The sequence below is a fragment of the Bacillus rossius genome, chromosome 17 (genome assembly GCF_032445375.1).
Source record: "Bacillus rossius redtenbacheri isolate Brsri chromosome 17, Brsri_v3, whole genome shotgun sequence".
Taxonomy (NCBI): Eukaryota; Metazoa; Arthropoda; class Insecta; order Phasmatodea; family Bacillidae; genus Bacillus; species Bacillus rossius.
The window spans coordinates 2,592,246-2,607,310 of record NC_086344.1 but is presented as its reverse complement, the minus strand read 5'-3'; positions in this window follow the sequence as shown (position 1 = coordinate 2,607,310).

Sequence of the window (15,065 nt, the reverse complement as noted above, 5' to 3'; positions counted from 1 at the left end):
ACCCAAAATACAATATTTATTTTCTCGTTTGCTCTGATCGGTAAAAGAATTGCATTTCGCACCTAGCTCAGCCGATAGTGAAACCCCTACTGAAATACAGAACACTCGTGATTTGCCTTTAAGGATCCCGCTTAGTCTTAGGTGTATTTGTATTTGTGGGGGGGGGATGATAAGTTTTACGCCCAGTGGTGCTTCTAGTGTGATATCGTCTTTAAGCGCAAGACTGTGTACTGGCGCGCAGTCTTTAAGGTATAACTTTTCAAGCACGAAAGAGCTGAGTCAGCTGGAGCGTGCTATTTTCTTTGCTGTTGTGTTCTTTTAAACTATGTATTTTATTGCTGAAATAAATGAATTTAAAACTAAACTTAAGGTATAACCATAACATTATACGACGTATAAATTAAGTTAAATATGTAATGCGATTCCCTAGGGTATTTTCAACAATATGTACCGGGATTTTCATTTTCAAAGATTATTATGAAAGTACGCGTTCAGTCCATTTCCACTCTTGTAAAAACTCGGCTCAAAAACGAAATACGTAAACAGAAATACTCCACCCTCGTCGTATTATTACAATCTTTTCGAAAACAGACAAAACTCTGATATCTCGAGCAGTTTTCAAATCTCGTGTTATCTGAAGCTATGCAACCGTACGTGTTTAATCACGCAGTAAATCATCTGTAATTGTGGCTAAAAACCTACAGGGTAGTGTTTGGTATCAGAGTGAGCTTATTTTATTGTCTAACACTGCATTTCCTGCACATTTACGTGTTTTTTTCTTGGCAAGTACCTGAAAGACACGTCGAGGTTACACAGTATGTCCATAAAAGTATTTCCCAGTTTTAATTGTGTATTATAAGTGTTTAATTTAGACTGTTTTCTACAAATCATGCATCAAATAGAAGGTAAACTAATCTAGTTTTTTTTTTTTTACAATTTTTCAATATGGTTACCTTTAGTTACACGGCACTCAACCAACCCTAAAGTCAAAGTCTTCCTACACTTTGGTTAACTCGTCCGGAGTAATTGAAGCAATAGCCTCTTCAATTCTGTAGCGGCGGAACGTAGACACGATATTTTATAAAGCCCCAAAGGAAAAAAATAAATCGTTTGGCGTTATGTCAGATGAATGTGGGGACCAGAGAAAAAAAGAGCTTTGTCATCTCGAATATTACGACCAATCGAAAGGTCAGGGACTTCGTCGTTCAACTACTCTCGTACAAAGAGAATCCAATGGGGAGGTGCTCCACTCCTAGCAAATTGCAGAACACAAAACGCTCTACTCTCAAGAGTCGCAATTTTGCGTAGCTGGCGCTGCAAGCGAGAAAACAACAACGCAGTACTTGCTCATGCGCTTATCAAAAACTATTTGTGTTACTCTTTAATTTTGGCCTTGAATCAAAACTATACAACGCTTACAGTTTATAATATAAAAATTTATAATTTGGACATTCTTTTATGGACATGCTGTATTTTTGTTACTGATAGCTAGAGACCGGAAAAATTCGCGGGTTAAATGACCTCTAATATAGACTCCAATATCCTATACACACTCGGGCAAATGCCACTTGTACATTGGCTGCTGACTTGTGAGTCGTCTCGACTGGGTGGCCTGTGATTCGACACTTCTATGAGTGAGGGGTCTCTAATTGGCCCTCAGTCCTCCAGATGAACAGTGAACCAATGACAGAAGCAGCACCAAGGTATAATTATTTGAATTTTAGCAAAACATGAAATGAATTCGCGAATTTTTCAGGTCTCTACTGATAGCTGCAGTGTACTGCAAAGCTCTAGCTTCATTTCTGTTGTTTCTTAATCTTACAGTAAAGTACTCGTAAGAATTGAATTTCAAAATTTATCCGCGTCCCGCAGCAGTGGTAATTTCTGCCGACGTTTCGCTCTGAATTTCTACAGGTATCTTCAGGAGTAAGAATCGACTGATAGTTGGGAGGTGGTAGGGCTGTTTAAACACTTTCCAACCATCTTTCTCAGGTTATAATTAGTAACAAAATTATAATGCAGTCGTGTTCAGTCAGAATGGGAATTTGTCAGTTGAAATGTCCACATATTAAGGGGGGATTAAACCCTGCCATCTTATATTTTTCCATATTTTTGCTCTGATTATAATTTTGAGCTACTAACTCTAATATTTGGCATGTCATATAATAAATCATATACCCCAGACCATCTGTACCTTGTTGCAACCACATATTTACAAACAGGCTGTAATCTGTAAGCGCCGCAAGAAAATAACTTAATATTTCACTCGAGCGACTTCTACAGTCGTAATAACCACAAGAGTTCACAAGTGTTGACTTTAACAAGTAGCCAAAGCTATGTCTAGAGACCGGAAAATTCGCGGGTTCAATGGCCTCCAGGATAGACTCCACAATCCTCTACACACTCGGGCAAATGCCACCTGTACATTGGCTGCTGACTTGTGAGTCGTCTCGACTGGGTGGCCTGTGATTCGACACTTCTATGAGTGAGGGTCTCTAATTGGCCCTCAGTCCTCCAGATTAACAGTGAACCAAAGGCAGAAGCAGCACTGAGGTATAATTATTTGAATTTTAGCATAACATGAAATGAATTCGCGAATTTTTCAGGTCTCTATCTATGTCCTATGCCTAGAGACCGGAAAAATTCGCGGGTTCAATTACCTCCAGGATAGACTCCACAATCCTTTGCACACTCGGGCAAATGCCACCTGTACATTGGCTGCTGACTTGTGAGTCGTCTCGACTGGGTGGCCTGTGATTCGACACTTCTATGAGTGAGGGTCTCTAATTGGCCCTCAGTCCTCCAGATTAACAGTGAACCAATGGCAGAAGCAGCACTAAGGTATAATTATTTGAATTTTAGCATAACATGAAATGAATTCGCGAATTTTTCAGGTCTCTACCTATGCCATGTAAAACCAAACATTAAGCACGGAAGCTATATTTCAAACGGTATCAAAATATTTGAAATTGCAAAATGTAGAGGCCTTATCTCCCTTAAAATGGTTCCTCGTCAATTTTTTTTGCGAGAAACGTACAAAATATTTCCGTTTATTAGTTTTCTCTGAACTGAATTCAATGAGGATATCATAAACGTTTTGGACATGGTTTTATTTAAATATTATTGGTGATGTCTGCCATGGTTTTAATATTTTTAAGTTATTTTCTAGTTAACTGAAGATTATTAGAAGTGTATTATTATATGTATTATTTGTTATTATCACATATAATATTATTGTTTAAATTGCACCCACTAAATGTCAAGGTCTAATTTCTACTAAGTCATAAGGATGATTTTGTTTAGTTGGCATTAGTTAAATTCTTTTACATGTAGTGTTCTTAAAACACTAAAAACATATCCTTGAATAATGGCAACTGAAGATTTTAATGTCAGTAATACTATTTGAATAATTAATATGATACGTAATAAATTAAATATTACATTTATTGATGTGTTTCATAAGAGTGTTAATATAAAATAACCTGCAATTAAATTTGCAGTTAATCGTGTGAATAAATTCCTGGCGGATTACATTTCTAATAGTCATAGAAGTTTACGTTATATATATTAATATAGGCTTGTACATATATATGTATAGAGCATTAATGTAAGAAAACACATTAGTCAAATTTATTCTAAATTAATATATTTCCGTGTGTATATTAGTATAAGGATTGACTGTATAAAAAGTGTTTTAATCATTCAAGAAGGGTCTAAAGAACTCCTAATTTGCTCTGTTTTACTAAACATAAAAAAAGTCTGTACTTTTACAAAAAATTTTGGAAAACAGTTGGCAATAATTAAACTATAAGAAATATATTGTAAATTTGTACAACACATAGTTTTAATTTTTTGTAAATATATGAAATACGTTTTTTGAGATAATACTGAGTATATCTTACGAAAGTTAGCGCATAATTTTACATTTTAATTGATGTTTCAGTAAAGAATAGTTTATAAATGTGTGCAGTTATTACTGGAAAACTATTCAGGGAACGGTTTACAAAAAATCCTTTCACTATTGGAAGTACTGGGATAACATAAAGTATAAATGTCTGGGAAAGAATCCGAACCAGTATTGCTGACAAAATTATTGTAGGGGTACACTTTTTTTAATGTAAATGTACACATTAACAAATATCTGTAATTTTATACGAATATTTCTGTTACATTTATAAAAAAACTTCAGTGTAGAGGAAAAGTGAGACGGTCATCAATAGAGACCTGAAAAATTCGCGGGTTCATTTCGTGTTATGCTAAAATTCAAATAATTATACCTTAGTGCTGCTTCTGCCATTGGTTCACTGTTAATCTGGAGGACTGAGGACCAATTAGACACCCTCACTCAATAGAAGTGTCGAATCACAGGCCACCCAGTCGAGACGACTCACAAGTCAGCAGCCAATGAACAGTTGGCATTTACCCGAGTGTGTAGAGGATATTGGAGTCTATCCTGGAGGTCATTGAACCCGCGAATTTTTCGGGTCTCTAGTCATCAACGTGAAGGGTCAGCCACATTCGCGCCTGTCTGATCTTTCGGAGCGGACACAGCTGATGCTAGCTCGCGTGACCTGTGACGTCAGGTGCAATCGCGTTCAGCATATGTATCTGACGGCATTAACAATATTTAGAGACCGGAAAAATTCGTGAATTCATTTCGCGATAGGCTAAAACACAAAAAGTTATACCTCAGTGCTGCCTCTGCTATTGGCTCACAACTCACCTTTATGACTCTGGGCCAATGAGAAAAACACGACCAAAGCTTTATCGAATCACAGGCTGCTACGCTGGGACGTCTCACAAAACAGCAGCCAATGAATGGATGACATTTAACCGTGTGTACGTAGAACTACAGAGTTCATCCTGGAGGTCATTGAACCAAGGAATTTTTCCGGTCCCTAACAGTATTCACCAATTAGTACAAAACAATCTGTCATATCGGGCAAATATAATTATTTCCCTTCATTTTTCGATTGTTGATAATTTTATCACTTCGGTTTGGGTACTATTTTGTTGTATTGAAATTCTTTTCGAGTTTTTTTATAAGTAAAGGAAAGTATCAGGAAATGTTAAAAAAAAAAAAATTAAAACAAATTGTAGCAATGCAGTTTGTCTGAAACACATATTATACTCTACGTTAATTTTTTTAAGAAATTTAAAGAGATGACATGACATAACATACAGTTCCATAACCTCTAGTTTTTTAAAGCTTTCAATTTGAGCCAAGAAAAAAAAAGTATAATAATCTACCATGCTGCCCTCTATGCATTATGAGGTGAATAAGTTGTACCGCAATAAGAAGTGAATTCGGCAAGCTGCTACAAAAACCGCAGGGTATGACACTACGGTCAGGTATTTCACACATAAATGTATCTGAGCGAATGTGACAGGGTCTTAAAGCAGTTGTACCTATACTTGGTTTGCTACCTTTAAAATCCACTTGGTAATCATGCCCACAGTTTTAACCATTGATTCGGTTTTTTTGACGTGACGTCTAATAAATCGATGAACGCGGGATGCACGCACGAAGAAGTGTCCCGTTACGCACATTGTCACGTTACTCTGTGTCCCGTTACGCTAATTGTACGCTTGCGCCGCATCTATCTCTCTTCCACTCGATTGGAACAACCATCGATTTGACTTTTTCGAGGCACATTAAACTTGAAACACTCCCATTCGTTTCCTACTTTTGCTATAATCGTCCTACCCTTAACAGAATAACACACATTGGATGAAGTTAAATAGCAAACATGTATAAATGTTATTGTTAAAATAATATCTTCGTTAAAGTAATAAACATATTTGAATTAATGAGTGCAAATAAAAGTAAATTTACCAATTAAAATGTAGATTTCATTTCACTATCCATACAAAATAGTGATAATTCAATAAAAATGATTCAATTTTATTCATAAAAGTATGCAATCATTTCATCAATGTTTTGTTATGACGTAGTCACGTTAAACTATCGTCCGTAAACCGACTTTACAGACAACCAAATTTTATAAATATCAATTTGGTGCAGGTTTCAACAAGAGTCATCTCATTCAACGCTGCGACACAAAAGGCCAAAGAAACGGAATTTAACCAACGCGAAGAATAGTTTAAAGAGACCTTTGCCAAATAAAATATTTTAAAATAATTTTCTTCATATTGAACTGCGGGTTTAAGTGGCCAATGCATAATAAACTATATTGGCTTTAGAGATTAAGCCCCGTCTAAGTGGTGATTGTACTGACGTTTCGCTCTATATCTTGCAGAAGGCATCTTCAGTGTTGATACCTCAACCACAAAAAACAATATAGTTAATTATTTATATTTCTGAGGCAATGTCATCAATGATTCACGACACCTACTTTTTAACTAGGTATATGACTTAAGACATGGACTTCTACATAATCTGAAATAAAAATAAATAAATAATGCATTAGGGAAGCATCTGTTTGACGACTAAGAACTTATGTTACGTTAACGTGTGTGTCAATATTTGTCTGTAAACATGAAGATAAAAAAAGAAGGCAAGTCGTAATATGTTTTGTATATGTATTCTCACTGTCTTTTAAATCTATTTTTTTTAAGAAATGATTTCACATTGTTATACATCGGAGCCGGTCTTAACTCTCAAACGGTAGAAGTAGGCAATTTTTTCGCGAATAAAGCTGAACGCCTACTAGACTGCAACAAGATATACGCGCACCAGCGGTTTCTTCCTTGTGATTGGCGGCCGTCTGCGTGAGAAGTAGTTGGCTTGTTTGGCCGGGCCACTCAGGACGCGTTCGCTTCCGCAATGAATTACTGTGATTGGTGTTGCAACAATCGTCATGCACCTGAAAGAAACTAAACGAATCACGAAACACAGACGATGCTGCAGTGTTTTAACTTTCAGCTGGTCTCGGAATATTTTCGCAAAATAATATAAAATGCTCCAATCAGACGGAAATAAAACACGTGTGTCACCGCATCGGTTCCATCTTCTCTCATCCGAGCTTTTTTAAAATTCTTGCCGGGTTTTTTTTCTGACGGTAAACAAGTTGGAACAAGCGTGCTGAAGGCCTTGGGCATTGATTAGTAGAGACCTGAAAAATTCGCGGGTTCATTTCGTGTTATGCTAAAATTCAAATAATTATACCTTAGTGCTGCATCTGTCATTGGTTCACTGTTAATCTGGAGGACTGAGGGCCAATTAGAGACCCTCACTCATAGAAGTGTCGAATCATAGGCCACCCAGTCGAGACGACTCACAAGTCAGCAGCCAATGAACAGTTGGCATTTGCCCGAGTGTGTAGAGGATATTGGAGTCTATCCTGGAGGTCATTGAACCCGCGAATTTTTCGGGTCTCTATTGATTAGGAAGGATGGGGGGGGGGAGGGGGGTGTTTCCCCCACCCTCTTGAAATTAAAAAGTCCCTCACTGAAAGAGCTCGCTTACGCTTGTATAAGCGTGACTGTGGAACGAGTTGTATAAATGTAAACGTGAAAACTATGTTTTATAGAAAACATTATGTGTAGGGCCATGGATATTTCGCGAAATATTCCGAGACTAGCTGAGAGTTAAGACACTGTAGCATCGTCTGTTTTTCGTTATTGGGCGAGTTTCTTTCAGGCACATGACGATTGTTGCAACACCAATCACAGTAATTCATTGCGGAAGCAAATACGTCCTGAGTGGCCCAGCCAAACAAGACAACTACTTCTCTCGCAGACGGCCGCCAATCACAAGGAAGAAACCGCTGGTTAGGGTATACCTTGTTGCAGTCTAATTGGCGTTCAGCTTTATTCGCGAAAAATGCCAGCCCCTAATTATGTGTATATTTCAAAGTATTCTACTTATTACAAGCATACAGGCCAAACTATGGGAGTGTACAACACACAGCTACTGTATCAAGAGATGACTTGCGTTGGTAAAAAAACTCACGCCCAAAATTCTCCCTCGCCCCCCACCCAAAATTTCTGTAAACACCCCCTCCCCCCTTTTATGAATCCTATAATTTGCGCTCCTGCTGTAGGATATGTTAACGTCGAATCTTGTAGAATAATAAGGTGAGACCATTGCAAGTTCACTCATAAATCAACATTTTTTTTCCAGGAATGCACTCTTTTTCAGTCCGTGTTCAAACTGCCAGCTGTTTACAAATTAAATTTTCACGTGGCCAGATTTTGTAAACAAAAAGAGTGACATATAGTAAAACATTATTTGATTTTGTATTTTTTAATTATCATTGGAAAATTTAAAATATATAAAAACACAAAAATACTGTTTCACCACTTTGGTTTTGACCTATACAACAAAATAACTTGTTTAATATTTACTTGTTTTCAACTTATCAAAAAATGAAGCTACCAAAAGAAAGGAATTAATTTACGTTATAGCTACAGTAATATGCTAAAAAAAAAAATTTGTTTATTTTGTTGGAAAAAAATTTGTGGTTGAATATAATTTCAGCTCGTTTACAAATGAATATTGGTGAAATGTGATTCAAAACCCTTTGAAAATTTTAATTATTGGAAATTTTTAAATTAACGTTTTTTTAGTCCTATTGTGGGTGAAAAACATGCGAATTTAAAAATTATAAAATCGTAGGTTACAAAGTTATAAACTCGAAAACTGCTTGAAACAGATTCCTGGTGCGTTGAATAGAAAAATGTATGTGTTTACAGATGAGTATTAGATAAACATTGGGTCTTTGAAGTGTCCTGAAAATACAGGAAGCCAGTGAGAAAAAAAAATCAGGACAGAAATTAGGGTGTGGCAGCAGACTTTATTTGTTTTAAGTTCGCTGCTGCAAGCCGTATGTATAGTCATGCAGCACTACGGGGTTGCATACCTAGCAAGTAGAGTAGCAACAGCGGCCTAACTCCCAAGCGGCGGTGATCCATCGCCCCGGGAGAGGAAAGCGTCCTTTTTTTTTTCCGACGCAGCTGATGATGGCGGACGGCGACGCACACCGAAACGTACACACGCCACACGCAAACACACGCACACACACTGTCTCAGAGCGCGCGCAGGTCTCTGCAGGCAGGTCCGCACGCCAACGACAGCGCGTCGCGACTGAGATGACTTCAGGACTCTCACGTGGGTGTAGGAGTGTCTCCGTTGGAGGGGTGGGGGAGGGGAAGAGGAGTGGGGGTAGCTATACCTTCCCCTCCCCGGCGCGCGGGAGGGAAAAGAGGGGGGATAGGGGAGCGCCCCCTCTATGACTTCAGCCACGACTATCCCAGGCGGGATGATAGAGCGAGGATCTCTGCTGCTTCTAGCGCGGTGTCGCCTCAAAGAGCAAAGCTCTCTGAAGTGGCGCGCAGTCTCTCTCGTCGTGCATAGAGCAGCCATGACACCCGGGTGGTAATAACCAAACCATTATATGGTGGTAAAACAGGAGCTAAAGGAATCTCTACTGGAAGTTTCGAGCTAAGAAAAAAAAAAAATTCTGAATAATGCGTACCAAACGATTTTCACACATAAAAATTCTGTTTAAAAACAAAAGGACCTACTCATCCACTCTCAGCATATTCTCAAATGTGTTTCTTTAACAGAAACTACTAATAGGTAGGGACTGGAAAAATTCGCGGTTTCAATGACCACTAGGATAGACTCCACGATTTTCTATGAACTCGGACAATTATCACCTGGTCATTGGTAGGGCCATGCATATTTCGCGAAAAGATTCCATGACTAGCTGAAAGTTAAGACACTGAGCATCGTCTGTGTTTCGTGATTGGATGAGTTTCTTTCAGGCACATGACGATTGTTAAAACACCAATCACAGTAATTCGTTGCGGAAGCAAATGCGTCCTGAGTGGCTCAGCCAAACAAGGCAACGACTTATCTCGCAGACGGCCGCCAATCAAAAGGAATAAACCGCTGGTGCGCGAATACAGTGTTGCAGTCTAATAGGCGTTCAGTTTTATTCGCGAAAAATGCCTGCCCCTAGTCATTGGTTACCGACCTGTTTACTGCGATTCTTATAATTATAGACCGGAAAAATCGCGGATTCATTTCGCGATATGCTATAATATGCAAATAATTGTAATTTTATTCAACTTCTGCCATTGGTTCGCTGTTTACCTGGAAGACTATGGGCCAATTGTAGACCCTCAGTCAAAGCAATGTTGAATCACGAGTCTCCCAATTGAGACGCCTCACAAGTCAGCAGCCAATGAACATGTCACTTTTGCACGAGTGTGCACAGGATCGTGGAGTATAACCTGGAGGTCATTGAACCCGCGAATTTTTCCGGTCCCTACTTATAATTCGATACTTCTTTTGTTGAGTGTTTGCCATTGGCTCAGAGTCCTTCAGGTAAATTGCGGTTCAATCACTGACGCAGCATTAAGCTAAACGAGTTTGGATTCCAGCCTGTCTCGAAAGGAATCCCGCGAATTTTTCCTGTCTCTACTAATAGGTGTATCAAACAGTTTTCCAATCGCGTTGTTTTTTTTTTCTAAGCTATGCACACCGTGTGTATTCCCCGTTGTCTCTGACCGACTTCAAGTCACCCTCCCTTGTCCTTGGCTCCCCGCCTCCCACTATCCGTCAGCTCTTACTACAGGGCATAAGGGAAAAAAAACCAGTATGATACAGCCGCCTTGCAAACTTTCGGAAGATCACTACCAACTTAAACTTATTCAAAATTTCAATGATCAAAATTTCCTAAGATATTCAAGTCAATCACATTACACAAATCTTCATTCGTACACCAACCTAAAATTTATATTTAACCACAAAATATTATTACTTAACAACCTTAAATATTTTTAACGAATTATTGCGACAGTAATGGCGATTAAAAGTATTTTCTTTTGGTTGCTTCATCTGTTTGATTAGTTCAAAATAAATAAATATTACAGCATTTATTTTATTGTATAGGTTAAAACCAACGTGATCAAATGGTAATTTTGTGGTTTGGATCACTTAAAAATTTATTTTGGCACTATTAAAAATAAGGAGAAAAACGAAGTCAAGGAAAAAGTCACCATTTTTGTTTACAAACTCAGGATACAGTATAGATACGTTACGTTTAAAAAAGCTGGCATTTTTAACACGACCTGAAAAAGAGTGCATTCCTGCAAAATTTTTCGTAACAAGTTAGACAAATTAATTTTATCGTGTTTTTATTGATTACTAATATTTACATTAATAATCAATAATTGTACTTCAAAATGTCCGATTACAAATTACTGACAAATAAAAATGTTTGTTCGCAAGTCACTCAACGTCTGTCAAGTTCCGCAGTCCGCACTCCTCACTGGAGCTAGGCTCAACAGTAGTTCGCCCCTTACCTCGCGCCTGTCCACACACACAGTCTCGCGCCACTCAGTCGCCGCGCTCTCACGATCCAGTCGAACTCCGTGTCACGCCACTCTTGGGAAGGAAGGAAGGGGGGGAGAAGTCTGTCACCCTCTTCACCAATGTCACACATTCGCGCTCGGAACTCACGCGGCACTCATCGTGGAACTCCCCCGGAGGCCGGCGACGCTGCTTAAAGTGCTGTGGCGTCCTTCTCGAACCGACGAGAGCAGCTGTGACGAGTCGCGTCATCCCGCGCCGACCCGACGCGCCGAAACATCGAGAATAGCGTCGCTTGCTCGCGCCACTTCACGGGGCGGCCCACGGAATTCCCAAGGCCACTCAGAGTTAGATAACAGCACCGAGGGCAGGACGATTACAGCCCTTGTAATCTGGCCAGGCGCGCTTTGCGTGCCTTACGTCAGTGGAGGCCACGTGAGACGGCGCGTGACGTCAGTAGCCGTGCAGGGCCGCCAGCCAGCTCCGAACCTGGCGGTCCTGTCTGCGTTCGTAACAATATGAGGTAATGTGTTGATAAAAATTAAGGTGTGTGCGAATTGTTCTTGAATCAAAAATCACCCTACCTCAATGTATTTGTGGAGCGAATGTAAGTTACTAGATATCATAATATATCAACTGTACATTAGGTATGTATTATGTACATAGAATACCAATTATTATCGCCTGTGTAGATGGTTATTATGGCTCCTAAATAACAATAAAGATTCAGCGATCTTCGATAAATTGCCAATTTTGAGTATTATCAGATAGGTTTAATGTCCTATAGTCACTGTATTTCGGTAAGGGCGAGAGATGAAGCTTTCGAAGTATAGTTACATTATATTTTGGATGTCAAAAATAGTATTCAATGACACCAAACAACATTACTTTTGATTGACCACATATGCACCTGAAAATATACTATATAAGCTACTACATATATGTATATACCTCTTTGTGTGCTACTTACATAAAGGACATTATATTTATACATGTAAATACGTATGTATTAGTTTTATACAGAGTTAGAGCGGTGGAGTAACGAAAAATACAGAAGTTATGTTTATCTGCAAAATGTCGGAATTTACACAAAAATGTTTAAATTCCTGTACGTTTGAATTGTTAAAGATAGGAAGGTAAAATTATACATATATAAACTTTTTGAAATTTTATGCTCTACAACTTATTTTCTTATGATTTATTCGTAGGACGAAGAACATAAACGTTAGGTTGTAAAATAAGGCTAATATGAGAGGCAATTTTTTTTCAAAATTAATAAAATTCAAACGCAAGTATCTCGTAAACTATGTCATATAGCTATAAACTAAAGGGAATAAAATTAGTGTTGTGGAAATTTTGCCAGCTAGAGTATAGTTATCGCTAGGATGCATAGTGTTCGAGATAAAAGATAAAAACTGAATAAAGGAACCTTCTATATACAAACCTCGCTTACCACAAACACAGCTCACCACCAACACAGCTCACCACCAACACAACTACCACCAACACAGCTCACCACCAACACAGATAACCACCAACACAGATAACCACCAACACAGCTCACAAACAACACAGCTCACCACCAACACAGCTCACCACCAACACAGCTCACCACCAAAACGGCTCACCACCAACACGGCTCACCACCAACACGGCTCACCACAAACACCGCTCACCACCAACACAGCTCACCACCAACACAGCTCACCACCAACACAGTTTACCATCAACACAGCTCACCACCAACACAGCTCACTACCAAAACAACTCAACAAAAACCCAGCTCACCACCAACACAGCTCACCACCAACATAGCTCACCACCAACACGGCTCACCACCAACACGGCTTACCACCAACACAGCTCACCACCAACACAGCTCACCAACACAGCTCACCACCAACATAGCTCACCACCAACACAGCTCACCACCAACACAGTTCACCACCAACACAGCTTACCACCAAAACAGCTCACCACCAACACGGCTCACCACCAACACAGCTCACCACCAACACGGCTCACCACCAACACGGCTCACCACACACAGCTTACCACCAACACAGCTCACCACCAACACAGCTCACCACCAACACAGCTCTCCACCAACACGGCTCACCACCAACACAGCTCACCACTAACACAGCTCACCATCAACACAGCTCATCACCAACACAGCTCACCACCAACAAAGCTCACCAAAAACACAGCTGACCACCAGCACATCTCACCACCAACACAGCTCACCACCAACACAGCTCACCACCAACACAGCTCACCACCAATACGGCTCACTACACACAGCTAACCACCAACACAGCTCACCACCAACACAGCCCACCACCAACACAGCTCTCCACCAACACAGCTCTCCACCAACACGGCTCACCACTAAAACAGCTCACCACTAACACAGCTCGCCACCAACACAGCTCACCACCAACACATATAACCACCAACATAACTCACCACCAACACAGCTCACCACCAACACGGCTCACCACACACAGCTCACCACAAACACAGCTCACCAAAAAACAGTTCGCCGCCAACACAGCTTTCCACCAACACAGCTCACAACGAACACAGCTCACCACCAACACAGCTCACCACCAACACAGCTCACCACAAACACAGCTCCACACCAACACAGCTCACCACCATAACGGCTCACCACCAACACATCTCACCACCAACACGGCTCACCACCAACACGGTTCACCACCAACAATGTTCACCACCAACACGGCTCACCACCAACACAGCTCACCACCAACACAGCTCACGACTAACAAAGCTCTCCAACAACACATCTCAACCACCAACACGGTTCACCACCAACACAGCTCACCACCAGCACAGCTCATCACCAACACACCTCAACACCAACACAACTCACCACCAACACAGCTCACCACCAACACAGCTCACCAAACACAGCTCACCACCAACACAGCTCACCACCACCACAGCTCAACACCAACACATCTAACCACCAACACAACTCACTACCAACACAGTTCAGCACTGACACGTCTAACCATCAACACGGCTCACCATTAATACAGCTCACCACCAAAACACTCACAACAAACACAGCTCACCACCATCACTTCTCACCACCAAAACGGCTCACCACCAACACGGTTCACCACCAAAACAATTCAACACCAACACAACTCACCATCTACAGCTCACCACCTACACAGCTCACTAACATCACAGATCACCACCAACACAGCTCACCACCAACACATCTCACCACCATCACAGCTCACCACAAAATTGGTTCACCACCAACAACGCTCACCACCAACATAGCTCACCACTAACACAGCTCTCCACCAACACATCTCAACCACCTACACAGCTCACCACCAACACAGATCATCACCAACACAACTCACCACCAACACAGCTCACCACCAACACGGCTCACCATCAACACGGTTTACCACCAACATAGCTCACCACTAACACAGCTTACCACCAACACAGCTCACCACCAACACAGCTCACCACCAACAGGGCTCACCATCAAAACGGCTCACCACCAACACAGCTCACCACCAACACAGCTCACCACCAACACAGCTCACCACCAATACGGCTCACTACACACAGCTAACCACCAACACAGCTCACCACCAACACAGCCCACCACCAACACAGCTCTCCACCAACACAGCTCTCCACCAACACGGCTCACCACTAAAACAGCTCACCACCAACACAGCTCACCACCAACACATATAACCACCAACAAAACTCACCACCAACA